This window comes from Megalopta genalis, chromosome 5, assembly GCF_051020955.1.
Source record: "Megalopta genalis isolate 19385.01 chromosome 5, iyMegGena1_principal, whole genome shotgun sequence".
NCBI lineage: Eukaryota > Metazoa > Arthropoda > Insecta > Hymenoptera > Halictidae > Megalopta > Megalopta genalis.
In genome coordinates this window covers 18,369,880-18,384,598 of record NC_135017.1, presented here as the reverse complement: position 1 = coordinate 18,384,598, position 14,719 = coordinate 18,369,880, and the positions used below count along the sequence as shown (strand labels likewise).

At 43.3% G+C, this 14,719-nt stretch overlaps 1 protein-coding gene and 1 long non-coding RNA gene across 4 annotated transcripts in view; one reads left to right on the top strand and one right to left on the bottom strand.

Moving 5' to 3' along the window:
- The window catches only part of LOC117220490 (very long chain fatty acid elongase AAEL008004), a 73,035-nt gene that overhangs the window by 36,859 nt on the left and 21,457 nt on the right, over positions 1 to 14,719 (bottom strand). The window contains exon 1 of one of the 3 annotated variants that reach the window (XM_033470489.2): positions 1,150 to 1,200. The exons of the other annotated variants lie outside the window; for them this stretch is intronic. The gene's annotated coding sequence lies outside the window, so the exon portion shown is untranslated. Of the gene's footprint in view, positions 1 to 1,149; positions 1,201 to 14,719 lie in introns of those variants that run through there. 3 annotated transcript variants of the gene reach the window in all.
- The window catches only part of LOC117220432 (uncharacterized), a 45,740-nt gene continuing 34,195 nt past the window's right edge, over positions 3,175 to 14,719 (top strand). Inside the window, exon 1 of the long non-coding RNA XR_013033490.1 lies at positions 3,175 to 3,356. This is a non-coding gene — a long non-coding RNA (uncharacterized LOC117220432). The remainder of the gene's footprint in view (positions 3,357 to 14,719) is intronic.

The window sequence follows — 14,719 nt, the reverse complement described above, 5'->3', positions numbered from 1 at the left end:
GTGACCTAAGGTTCCGCGCGTCCGCTCGCCGCGGCGTTCTTTCCACGAAGAATCGTGAGAGAATCCCATCTCGAAAATCTGCGGTTTCGCGACGAAATTCTCCTTTTCCGGGAGAATCGGCAAACATATTTGGATCGCGCGAATTAATTCCAAAAATCGGGAACGTCTTAGCAATTAAATGTTCCAACGTCGATCGATTTTTCACGCGAGAGTTGAACGTTATCGTCCGTCAACGTGTTTATTGTTCGCCGGCCACATCGTCTATGGCCGCGGAGATTTGCGAAACCCGTCAAAATGACGACAGTTTTTTCATTTACGATTGTTCGTATCGCGAAGATACATTTGCGAGTTATTCGTTCAATTTGTACGTTACTTACGCGGCAAATGTTACGATACAACTGGTTTCGTCGAATCAACCTCTTGCGAAAGAAATGATTAAGTATAGAATATTATATATATAATATTATAATAATTTTCTCCTTTTTTCTTTGTTATAATTTCTAGAATATTATAATCGATTATCCAGGATATCAATATCAGCGAATTAAAGATGTTTAAGAATGAAAGATCTACAGTAACGTCTCTCTAATTGACGCTCGGATTGTCCAGAAAAATGGACAATTTAGGGAGAGGAGATACGATTGTTCGATCCTTGCGGTTCATATTTATAGTCACGAATTGTCAACAACTATAAAAACGAGCCGCAAAAGGCTCGAACAATCGCATCTCCTCTGCCCAAATTGTCCATTTTAGTGGACAATCTGAGCGTCGGTAAGGGAGACATTACTGTATAGAACAGCTGTCTTTTGCGCTTCGTAAATCCGGTATTAAATAGAGATAAAATTCTGATAAAAATCTGTCAAATCCTGTGTAAAACTCTTTATGCTTGAAAGTTCTCTAGAATCGCTGGAAATCCGACGAATCTCCCATCGTCGCGGTCGATCGAACGAACAATCGGAACCCTGAATCGGATCGCCGATAAAATCGAGCCGAGCAGCGACACGATCTTTCCAAGATGACAACAGAAAGAGCGAACAAGATCGTCCCGACGTTCCTATCCGACGGAAACGCGACGAAGGAAATGTTCTCGCAGGGGAAAAAAGAACAAAGGGTTGCAGCGATTCGCCGCCGGCCAAGATCGGCGCGTACCTTCTCTCTCTCTCGTCTTATCACATAAAACACAATCAAGCACCGCACAACCGACAACGGTAATGTAAATCTGAAGTCCACTAGGCATCTTAAATACGCTCGAATTTTCCTCTATGGAGAGGGTAACGAAAAGTGGGAGACTGCGTCGGCGACGTCAGTGAACGATGACGCGACTAGAAAAAAAAAAGAAAAAGAAAAAACAAAGCCACGGTCGAACGGAATGCCCTCTCTCAGACGATTTTCTTGAACTGTGGACTTATGAAGTTGTTATTTATGCCGGACTTCTTTATCCCGGCCAATTTCCCTTCCGAGGGAGACGCGCGATCAGACGGCCGCCACGATACTCACGACCGATCGCATAAATAAATATGTTGCACGCGTGTTTCCGCGTTTGAATGATGCTGAATAAATTGTATGCTTTATTATATTTATTTATATTTATTTATGATTATTTATGTTTATATCTATATTTAATATATTTATCATATAATTATATTATATTATCGGAGTTACTTGAATAATGCTGAATAAATTGTATACTTTATTATATTTATTTATATTTATTTATGTTTATATTTATTTACATTTATACTCATATCTATATCTATATTTATTATATTCATCATATAATTATATTATATTATCGGAGTTACTTGAATAATGCTGAATAAATTGTATACTTTATTCTATTTATTTATATCTATATTTTTATATTTAACTACTCGCGTTAATATTTTTTGCTTGAAGATATCAATTGCGTCGAATTAATTCTCTCGCGTAAACACGGCCGCGAATGGAGATCGAGTTCAGGGTGTAGCGAAAAAAAAGGAAAAGAAAAGAAAGAAGCGGGGCACGTGCGAGCAAATGTATTACACCATTCATTAACGATCAGCCGACCCGCGGAACTGTTTACGCCGGCGAACCGTTTCGGAAACGAGTGCAATTGCGCTCGAAGAAAAGCGAATCACGATGTCGACACCGCGTATCAAAATTCGCAGAAGCGGCTGAGGTAGGCGCGAACGAGTTTACAAAGTGTCGCGGGAATTCCTCGAGGCGGTTTACGGAAAACAAAAATTGCAAAAGGACGCGGCCTCGAAGAAAATTGGGAAACGATGGCCGCTTCGCGAGACAACTCGGCGGAATCTTGCGCAAAGGAGACCGTATCTCGAGGTCGGCGCTGTACAAAAATTCGCGGGACTAGCTGAAACACGCGCGAACATGTGTGCAAAGTGTCGTGGGAATTTGTCGCACGGTTTGCGGAAGAGAAAAATCGCAGAAACGCAGCGCGCGGAAGAAGAGTCGCGAGAACGCGTTGCAATGGCCGCTGGAAAGAGAGCCCCCGGTCTTGGCTGGCCGCGAATAAAGATGAGTTCGCAACGAAGTTTCGCCGCGACGCGACCGTCCCCATTTTTTTTTTTTTTAATACTTTCCTCTCGACCGGCCGAGTAAGTCGGAGTAATCCGCGCGGCCGGTTCAAAGACTGCTCGATTCGGGCGGGAAAGAAGCGCATTCATTCGGGACGGCTCCGGCGTGCATCAAAGGAAAACGAGATGCAACGTGCATTTTCGCCTGCCCTTGTTCCGCGGACAATATCATGGTTGCGGCGCGGGCCAGGGGATTCCGAGGAATTTCATTCGAATAATGGACCGTTGTAAAAGCTGCGTGCGGCGCGATTACAAACGAGACACGCCAAGCGACGCGACGTCTCGCGCGACGTCACGCGACGTGTGCATTCCCCATCGATCGTTTCGGACTAAAGTAATTTCTCCCAGAAATGTCCGGAGATCGGAATTGAAACCGGCAGATCCGAGAGAACATTGAGTCGCGCGAGTGTTCGCGCTCCGCGGCTCGTTTTTATAGGAACTCGGGTCAGCCGGCAAAAAAAGGCCGCGGGCGCATGCCGCTGTTAAATAATAATATCAGATTAAATAATATTAATTGATGTGAATGCATAGCGACGATGGAGTAAAAACGATCTATTTTGTTTGCAATTTTTTGCCACGATTCCAGGGCAATTCGGAGGCCACGTGACACGATTCGAAGACTATTCGGAGGCAATTCGACACGATTCGATGGCAATTCGGAGGCAATTTGGAGGCAATTTGACACAATTGATTCGAAGGCAATTTGAAGGCCACGTGACACGTTTCGGAGGCAATTTGACACGATTCAAAGGCAATTCGGAGGAAATTTGACACGATTCGAAGGTAATTCGGAGGCAATTTGACACGATTCGAAGGCAATTCGGAGGCAAATTGACACAATTGATTCGAAGGCAATTTGAAGGCCACATGACACGATTCGAAGGCAATTCGGAGGCAAATTGACACAATTGATTCGCAGGCAATTTAAAGGCCACATGACACGATTCGAAGGCAATTCGAGAGCAATTTGACACAATTAATTCGAAGGCAATTTGAAGGCCACGTGACGCGATTCGAAGGGAATCCGGAGGCCACGTGGCACGATTAATTCGAGGGCAATTCGGAGGCACCCATGACACGATCGAAAATTTCCATATTTTTTGCACGCCTACACAACATCGCGAAGTACTTTCATGGCGAGCTTCAGCCCGACCGGATAAGTTTCCGAAGTTAAATTTAAAAAACCGACGCGTTCGCGAGCGTCTCGCCGAAGATCGCAGCAGTCGACGCGTCGTTTTCATGGAAAATGCCCGTTGTTAACGAGCAAGCGCGTCATTAAACAAACAGAACACACCGCGAGAATGCGGATTTTCCATTGGCTAATATCGCAGTCTCTGGATTACACGCCGGCTGTGTCCGATTCTCTGGTTGCGTAATTAACCGATTCGCGCGGTCATCGCGTGGCCCGCTTTTTCGACGCCGTTTGCTTGAAACCGACTCACAAAAGGAAGTTAAGTAACACAACCGGTCGTTACACACCGGTCGTCCCTCTGCCGCGCCGCCGCCTCGATGGTTTCATTCCGTGGGCCCCGATCAGGGGCCCCGTTTTCTTAAGCAACGCGCGCGCGCGATCCGTTTGCAAAATCACGCCGATCGTCGAAATTCTCGCTTCTCCGCGCGCGGTCCGATCGCGCATTTCCAAATACGGTAATTTCTCTTTTACACGAGCGTATGGAGAAAAAGCTCGGGGGAAGGGGGGAGAAGAGCTGTGCATTGTCTCGCGACTGGTTCGTTCGTTCGTTCGTTCGATCGGGAGACAAAAATCGCGGAGACCGCGTGCCCCGCCCCGTTCGATGACTCGAGCTTTCTCGTTCTCGCAGCGGGTCGTAATTGTGCGTCATCGGCAACGATCGCGGTGCGGCTCGAAGGTTCGCGACTGCGAGCAGCTCCTCTCTTGGGTGCAGAGAGCTCGCTCGTGGGTCGAGGTGCATGATCATAATTCGACGGCCCGGCCGGCCGGCCGAGAAGAACCGGGTCATCGAATTCGCCTGTTGAAAACGGCCGGCTCTCTCGGTCGCTTCGGTTGCAGCCTGCAGCCGCTGTTGCATTGTTCGGCCCCGGAACAAGAGGATGCGGCGACCGGAGCCGCGGATCGGATCGGGCCGGGTCGGGCCGAGACGGTTTCGCCGACTTCGAAGTGCTCCCGATTGTTCCAAGTTTTCTGATAAACCGATAGTAGAGAGAGAGAGAAAAAGCGAAAGAGAAAGGGAGAGAGAGTGAGAAAGAGAGAAAAAGCGAGAGACAAAGAGAGAGAGAGAGAGAGAGAGAGAGAGAGCAAAAGAGAGAGAGAGAGTAAGCGAAAAAGGGAGAGAAATAGAGAAAAAAAGCGAGAAAAAGAGCGAGAGAGAGAAATAGAGAGAGAAAGCGAGAGAGGGGAAGATAGAGAGTGAGAAAGAGAGAGAAAGCGAGAGAGAGAGAGAGAGAGAGAGAGAGAGTGAGAGAGAGAAAGCGAGAGAGAGAAAGATAGAGAGTGAGAAAGAGAGAGAAAGCGAAAAAGGGAGGAGAGAAATAGAGAGAGAAAGTGAAAGAAAGAGCGAGAGAGAGAAAGAAAGAAGAGAGCAAGACCGGCATTTGCTGTACAGGCCACTCCCGGCATGCACCGTGCAACTGTGTTGCAGAAGGCTCGACAAAAAGGTTGCCCCCGTTTTCGAGCCGCCGCACCCCCCGCAACCCCCCTGCGGCTCGATAATATCGCCGTTCTAACGGTTAATTAAGACACATTAGCCGAATTACTTTCGACGCGACTCTGCCGTCCACGACAAAACGAACCGCAGCTAGGACTAATTAACCGAGGTTTGTTAATAGCATTTCGTGATCATCGGACTCCGCGGATGATCGCCTCTCTTCGCGCATTCGTTTATGGCATATATCCGCGAGATCGTAAAACAACGAATTGTTCTAATAACGTCGTTCGACGGTGTTGTATCATTAGACGTTCGCCGCGAGAAATCGTCGTCCAGTCGATGTAACAGCATTTTTTAACTCGGTCTCGTGCGAATCGAGGAACGATCGAACGCCTCGGTTTCGCGAAATAATAATAATAATAATACGCGCGATCAAATAAAATGTGCGTGTTCCGCGCGATACGATGAAACGTGTCCATGCTTTGCGGAATAAATGAACGGTTCGTCGAACGTTCCGCGGATTTATCGAATCTACGGGTTTCACAAGTTTTTATGAAAGGCGAACGATTTTTTCCCGTGCTGATAGGAATGTGCACGTTTCGCGAATCCATGGAACGCACGCGCGCGCGCGCGTTTTTTACGATCTAATTGAATGTGCGCACGATTTGCGGTTTAATTGGATATGCACGTTTTGCAGATCGAATAGAATGTGCACGTTTTGGAAATTAATGGAACGCGCGCACGTTTCGCGATCTAACAGAATGTACATAGTTCACGTTTGATGGTCCAATTAAATGTGCACGTTCGAATCGAACGAAGTGAGCGCGTTTTGCAAATTGAATAGAACGCGGTGAACAATAAAATAACGCGCGGCTTTTGCAAATTTAATAGAACGTCCGGGTTTCGTGAATCAAATTGAGATCTGCTTGTTGTTTCGTTTTATAGAAAATTCGTAGAAATAATATACGAACTGTTTCGCGAATTTATAAAATCCCCGTGTTTCCCAAATTTATTATGGAACACGAATGCGATTTTTTTTTCTCGCATCGATAGAACGAACATGTACACAATAGAAACACACACGTTTCGCGTATTTAATAGATAGAACGTGCACGATTCGCAAATGAACGCGATACCCCCCCCCCCCCCCCCCGCGTTCGTTTCACTAATTGTTTCGTCGAATTCGGACGCGATCGTGTATCGCGTTTCCCGCCCCGTGTTTTGCAAAATGGATCTTGATTACCGTCGCCAATTGGTTTACATTCGTAGAATACGGGAGGAGATATTTTTCACGATATTCTCGCCGATGTGTTCGCAGCGGTACCGACAAGTCCGCTTGGTTCACAAACATTCGATAACATCGGCGATACGCATCGATCAATTTCTATAAAACCGTTCAAACGAAAATTGCAAAAACGTCGACGAACCGTCGACGTAATGAATCACGATTAATGTTACATCATCATCATCATCATCATGTTACACGTTATCACTGTTACCCTATACTATTCTATTTTATTTTCCTGTTTCATTTTATATGTTTTATTCGTTCATTATTCGTTCATCTTTTTTTTATTGCTTGTTCTACTTTATATATTTCATTTCGTTATTCATTCATTCTTTATTTATCTTGTTTTATTCCATTTTCATTTCGTTATTCATTCATTCTTTATTTATCTTGTTTTATTCCATTATCATTTCGTTATTCATTCATTATTTATTTACCTAGTTTTATTCCATTTTCATTTCGTTATTCATTCATTCTTTATTTACCTAGTTTTATTCCATTTTCATTTCGTTATTCATTCATTCTTTATTTATCTTGCTTTATTCCATTTTCATTTCGTTATTCACTCTTTGTTCACTTCATTGTTTAATTCATTATTGTCGGACCGGGGATTTGGCGCATTTGCGACGAAAACGAGGTATTTATATTATCCATAAATACACTATATTACATGTTATTGCATAATCATAATCATATTATACATTGAAACAATTTGAGAATATTATTGCTATTAATATAACAATTATCATTGTTATTAAACGTCTACAAACGGTTTCCACATGTCGCGATTAACGAGGACAACGTTTAATTCACAGAAAAATCGAATGATCATCGTTGCTCTATGCGATCATCGTTCCGCGAATTCGAAGAACCGCGGATCAAACGATCGTTCACGATCTTCGCCTGCTGGTCGTACGCAATCTCTAGACCCTAAAGCTAGATAAAATAATTAGATAACCTATTTCCACAGCTCGCGTATCGATCGTCCGCGCGACGCTTTAGAACAATAGCCAAGCGAGAGAGAGAGAGAGAGAGAGAGAGAGAGAGAGAGAGATTCTCGCCGAAGAAAACTGCGCGAACGGTTCTCGAACGCCACGCGGTGTCCCGTAATTGGCGCCCAGCCGCGAAAATGAATCTCCAAATATCGATCGAGGGTGCCGCCGTTTCGCGACGGTTCGGCGCCGATCGATCAGCGATCGAGATATCCCGATCGGCAGCAGGATCAACGAACGAACGATCGATCAAGGCCGCCCCGCACGGTCGCACTTGTGCGGCTGTAATTATACTCGGCTGGTTAAAAACGCGGCGAACTAAATATAAAGACGCGCCGCTTTTCTCTGCGTGTTATCGACGTCCGTGAGAGACCCCTTTCCGCCCCCGTGAACCGGCCGCGCGCGCGCCGCTTCTATTGTTTACGGCCAGGATAAACATCTGATAATTGCACACGGCGTCCTTATTATTATTATTATTATTGTTATTATTATTGCGCGAATTACTCTGTTTGAACGCTGATTTATGCGTCTCCCCGCGAAACGTTCGACGAGCAGGCGCCACCTTTCTATCAATTTGTCCGAGCGAAATTGCCGTGCGATCGGCTCCGTGAAACTTTCTCGATCTTCCAAAATGTCCGATAATATCGAGATATGGAAAATAAAATGGAATACGGCATCGAAGATCGAGGATAAAATTGGAGCCGAAGTTGGAGACATGATCGAAGACGAAATTGAAAGTAAAATCGAAAATGAACATCGGAAACGAAATCGAAGATAACATTGGAGACAAAATCGAAGACAAAGTCGAAAATAAAATCGACAAAATAATCTAGAATAAAATCGAAAAGATCGGTAACGAAATCGAGGATAAAATCGAGGATAAAATCGAGAGTAAGATCGAAAACGAAATCGAGGATAAAATCAACGATAAAGATGGAAGAACGAAATGGATAATAAAATCGGAAATAAAATCAGAAACGAGACGGATGATAAAATTGGAAATAAAATCGAAGATAAAATCGAAGATTCGCTGGTCGGTGACGTTCGACCGGTTGGAGACAGCCGGCGCAGAAGTAGACGATTAATTAACGAGCTGCCGAGATCGATCTCGGAACAGAGTTGATCCGCGACGTGTTTACACGCGTCATTTTCATTTCGACAAGCCGATTGCAACCCCGTTCCGAATCGCTTATGTTTCTCGGCTGTTTCCAGGCAGCCGTTTTCTCAGCAGCGCGCCGCGTATCGGCGCGAATAAAATATCAGGAAGCACTCGGCCGCTGTCAATTAATCAAACTTCCAGGCGATCGTCGGTTATGCCGGTAATTGCGCTCTGTGCATACCTAGCACGATCATGATAGGGGCACACACGATGACACGGTGATTCATAGGAAGTTTGTGCAGAAATCTATATGTATACATATACATATACATATATATATATACATACTGTTTATATATATATATATATATATATATATATATATATATATATATATACTGGTGGCCACTCGTCTGGCACATTTCCAATGTTTTCCACGAAAGAAATGGCTCCGGTGATTCATTTGTCGGCCGATCGTTCGCGGTCGTCTAATTCGAACATGATCGCACGTTTTGTCTAGCTCTTTTTTTATTCGGACGGTCGTGCTTAAATTACAATCGAACGCAACAAATATTGCATATATATTGCATATATTACATTTAATGTTACATAAATATAAATAATATTTGATAAATGTTAAATATTTGTGTCTAAAATATTATAAATACGAGATATATCGAATAAATGTTGAATATTTGAGCTTTTAATATCAAAAATACTATATATATATATATTTAATAAATATTAAATATTTGTGTGTCTAATATTAAAAATATGAGAACGGTCAGTTTCACTGTTATCTTTAATAATCGCGTTTTTAACATTTAATAATTAATATTGAATATTTTTGGACAGTGATGCTCGAACTAGAATAAAATGGATAATTTGAATTGAAGAATAATGCTAGAATAATACTATTCGAATTGAATAATAATACTAGAATAATACTATTCGAATTGAATAATAATACTAGAATACTACTATTTGAATGGAATAATAATACTAGAATAAACGAATAAATGGATTCTTTGATAATCGTATTTTTAACATTTAATAAATAATATTTAATAGTTGAACAGTAAGGTCTGAACTAGAATAAAATGGAACACATACACCGAGAGCCTGCATCGTCCTACGTCATCGATGCAAAACAATATTTTATGCAGCACCGTACGAACAATTGCTTTCGCATCAAGCACTGTCGACATTCATTAGAACATGCCACGTCCATTAAATATGAAAATAACGATTAAACATTTAGACGTGTACATTGCCCCGCTCGAGTGTTACCGTATTGACTCTTCATTATGCATGACTCCTGAGACACGAACATTTTTCCGCGTACGAGCATCGTCGATTAGTATCTAAGAGAACTCCTTCTCGATAAATATGTATGCTTCTAAGACCCTGAAAGATTATTCAACAATTTTTAACGTCCACAAACATTACGATAGAAGCGAAAGGAACACGTAAGTAACATTTTTTGGGCGTCGCTCGACGTTCGATAAAAAATTTGCCATTTAAGCGAAGGAAAAATTAACGTACTAATTGAAATAATAATGTCTCTCTAATTGACGCTCGGATTGTCCACAAAAATGGACAATTTTGGGAGAGGAGATACGATTGTTCGAGTTAATTGCAGTTAATTTTTATAGTCACGAATTGACAACAATTATAACAAACGAGCCGTAAGGCTCGAATAATCGTATCCGCCCTTCCCAAATTGTCCATAATTTGTGCACAATCTGAGCGTCAGTTCGGGAGACATTACTGTACTTCGACGTCGTTCAACGGAGCTGTTGTCGCGGCGCGATCCTCGTCGGATATCGAACGAATATTAACCCTTTGCACTCGAAACCATTTCAACCGTAAATCTAAAATAATTTTTTTGATTTACGGTATTTCCATTTGATACGACAAAGTGCATTTTATGCATATGAAATTGAGTCTTGCGATGACTTGCGATGACAGTTACACTTTTAACGATTTTTTAAATTCAAACTTCGTTGACATAAAAATTATCTTAGAGCGTGAACTAACAATTTTGGTGGTGCCTCGGTGTCACCACTCGAGTGCAAAGTGTTAAGGCGAGAATTAATTATTTATAATCGTTGACAATTCGTGGCTATAAAAATAAACCGCGAGGCTCGAATAATCGCATCTCCTCTTCCCGAATCGTCCATTTTTCTGCACAATTAGGGAGACATTACCGTATTTATAACTGTTTCTTTAAAACGATTACTAGAATAAAAAAGAAATATATCGAGGATGATTTAGCACTTGGCAAAACAGTTCGAAACGATCAGATTCGAGCCGAGGGACCCTTCCTCGGTGCAGTACAGGTTGCCACGAGCCTCCCTCGAGGGGTTAAATATTAACAGTTCGCCAGGTGGAGGGAGAGGGTCGGCTTTCTGCGACTGACTCTGCGCCCAAGCAAATTGCATGGATCGCGTGGCAGCTTGCAACCCCTGTGTTTCCGCGAAGCGAAAATAAAAGAAAAAGAAAAAAGAAGAAAGAACGCCGCTACAAGGTCGCAACGGATCGAGAAAACCGTCCCGTTTTCGCCGTTTTCGTCTTATCGCCGCGAAATGCAAACGCACGATCTTCCACGGAGGAGTTCTTCGTCGTTTCCCGAACAAGGCCCGATAAAGAGGAGACGCGTTTCCCTCGTTCCGTCGCTTTCACCGGCTGGCTGGCTAATCGGCCACCCGGTGACGTGTTACCATTGTCGGGATGATTTTGTAAACGCTGTAATTGATCTTTAGCCCGCGGATCCTCGCGGAAAAATCATGCGCGTCGATTGCGACATACGCGCGCCACGATGTTTCTCTTCCTAATAATTTGAATAACTTGCCGCGTTTTGCCGCAGATTTACGGGATTTTGCCCTCTTAGCTCTGGGGCAAGCGCGTCGATCACTGTGATCAGTTCTACGTAAATAATCGTACAATAAAAATGTAAGAACATGAAATATTCTCTATTAAATTATTTAGCGTAGTTCATTATATTTTTTTACTTTTATTTTACTATTATTTTACTGTTATTTTACTATTATTTTACTATTATATTTTACTGTTATTTTACTATTATTTTATTTTCTTTCATTTCGTTATTTTAACTTATTTTTTATTTTATTTTATTTCATTTTATTTCGTTTTGTTTTATTTTATCCCATTTTATTTCATTTTATTTCAATTCATTTCACTGTTTTAATTTTATTTTATGTCACATATACGGGTAAAAACCCATTTACGCAATTAATAACAAACACTGCGTTTATTACAGACGTTTCAACACCTGCGATATTATGAAAAAAACAGCGGAAAAAATGCACTCGTCTCAGTGCATCCGATTTCGAACGTTCTGCTCCACGCAACGGAGAAAATTCGCGATCCCTCCGCGTCTTTCGACCTCCCCCATTTTAATTGATACGCAAAGAGACGCCGATGTTTCCTGGTTTCGAGTTACATCAACTTTTTTCGACCGGAGTAAAGAGAAAAATTGTTGCCGTAGAGTTTCTCCGCGATTTCGTTGTATTATTAACCGCGTCACAGTGGCGTCGCCGCGCGATATTCGTCGCGCAGCGTCCGAAAAAATGGTGTGTTGCGATTGAACTTTGGCGAACTTGTTTTTTGGGTTTTTTGGGATGTTGAAATTTGCACGGGGATCGGGGTTCGGCGGGGAGGAGGAGAGGCTTTGGGACCGCGCGAGCGATCGGACAAGGGACAAATCCGTCGAGCGGGCATTCCTCCGGAAAAAAGAAGCCTCCGGAGCGGAACAAAGCGAGGCAAAGCGAGAAGGTTGAAGCCGGAGAAAGACGGAGAAAATCGAGGAAAAGGGGCGGGGCGGGGCGGCACGAGACGGCGACGACGTGAAAGTTACTAAACACGTGGTTACGTGGTCGCGCGAGATCGATTACACCAGATAGCTGGCACGACGACGACGTCGACGGCGACGGAAAGGGGACCATTTTGGTTCCGTCGCGAATTCGCGAGTGCTCCGACGTGTCCGCAGCTCGGGTAGAATTTTTTTGACCGCAGTTAATTCGACGAACTATGATTTACGCAGCCCCAAAAAATTGCAGCGCGGACAAATGTTCGACGAAAATAGGCCAACTTCGACGAACGACAGCTTCGCGAGAAATCATCGCACGACGATGACCCTTCCGTTAAATTAAAGCTTGAAACCTCTACTTTGAGACCGCGTTTCTCGATTCCAAGTTCGACGCACCCACGCCGCTGCAACTCTTCAAATGCGAGGCGACGTTTCGAGAGACTCTCCTATCGAGAATCGCCAAGTTCGACGAAACGCACGGACAAGGTAAAATTTTTTCCGGAGTTGCCGTTCGCAGTCGAACGAACTTCGATTCTTCCTCTTTGATTTAAAAAAAAAGGAACTAGGCTACGATTTTTGTTCGCGGAGTTAGAGCACTTCGAAGCAATCCTTGCATTTTCGCCCTGAAATCAGAGCTTGCGTCGACGGGGTCGCTTCGAAGTGCCGTAACTTCGCGAAAAAAAATCGCAGCCAGGTCTCGTTTTTTTTAGATTAACGAGGAAGGATCGAAGTTTATTCGACCGTAAACGGCATCGCCCGAAAAAATTTGACAAGGTCCGGGCGTTTCGTCAAACTCGGTCGAACGAACGAAACCACCGTTAGGATCTTTCTCATTGCGCCGGCCGAGTGATCCGACGTCGACGTTTTCGAAACGAATGTGTCGTACGAACGAGGCCCCCACGGCCGCGAAGTCGGATGGAGAAGGTTTCTTCTTCCCGTGTTTCGCAACGTTATCGGCCAGAGATATTCGAGAAGTCGGCTAATAAAATACTTTCTAAACGGTGTTAGAAGTCCGCCGGAAGAACGCTGAAATTCTGTCGCGTGCCTGCTGCTTTCCCCGCCCACTAGAATTCGCCGGCGAATTCACCACGAGCAACGACGAGTTTCGAATTGAACCCGGCCGGCGGTCTACATACAGGGTGTTCCGGACTTTAAAGTACCTCCGCCGGAATTTGAATGTCGTGCGAACGTTCGCCGCAACGGTAACGTCGTTTACGAGGGGCCTCTGTGCAGCGACCGACTGCTTCGTTTCGTTACGAACATCATTTACAGTGTTTTAACTTACTTCAATTTGATTTGATTCAATTTGATTTGGTTCAATTCGATTTGATTCAATTCGATTTGATTCAATTCGATTTGATTCAATTCGATTTGATTCAATTCGATTTGATTCAATTCGATTTTATTCAATTCGATTTGATTCAATTCGATTTGATTCAATTCGATTTGATTCAATTCGATTTGATTCAATTCGATTTGATTCAATTTGATTTGATTCAATTTTATTTGATTCAATTCGATTTGATTCAATTCGATTTGATTCAATTCGATTTGATTCTATTTTATTTGATTCAATTCGATTTGATTCTATTTTATTTTATTTAATTTTATTCAATGCGAATTTTATTTTATGTAATTCCATTCACCTAATTCAATTTTATCCGATTTAATAATGGAATCTTATCTCGGACTGCGAATTAAAAGTGCATTCATTTGCACGCGGTTTGCAACGCAGCGATAGAAAAAGTCGATTCGATTGATTCGATGACTTTATCTCCCCGTTAAAAAAAGAATTGCATAATAACGTTTTTCATTTAGACCTGGAACAGCTTCGCGCGATTACGGTACAAATTGAACGGTAATTAATTATAAGTGTATCGGCTGGCTAAATTATTTCTGGCAACACAGGCCTTTGCCGGCTCGTTAAAACGTACAAGACACATTTTCTGCATCCGTCGCGGTCGCGCATCCGCGCGCGATCGCTCGTTGCAGTTTTTCCCGTCGCCGATAATAATCGGCCTCCGGCCGCGGAACGATTCCAGCCGGTGTTAATTGCTATAGCACGATAAACCGCGCGCTACCAGTAAATCTCGAGCAGAATCGATCGTTTTAATCGGCCGGATAGCTCCGCCGTCAACACGATTACCGAAATAATACGTGGCCCGCTAACGGTGCCCCCGAACTCGGATAATCGCGACTATTAACTGGGAATAGTTGTAATTAATAGCGAAGTAACCGGCCCTCGATTTGCCGTCAAATTCCGCCGAAAATTGATCTCTGCCCCGGCGATCGTTAACGTCGGAATCCAGCG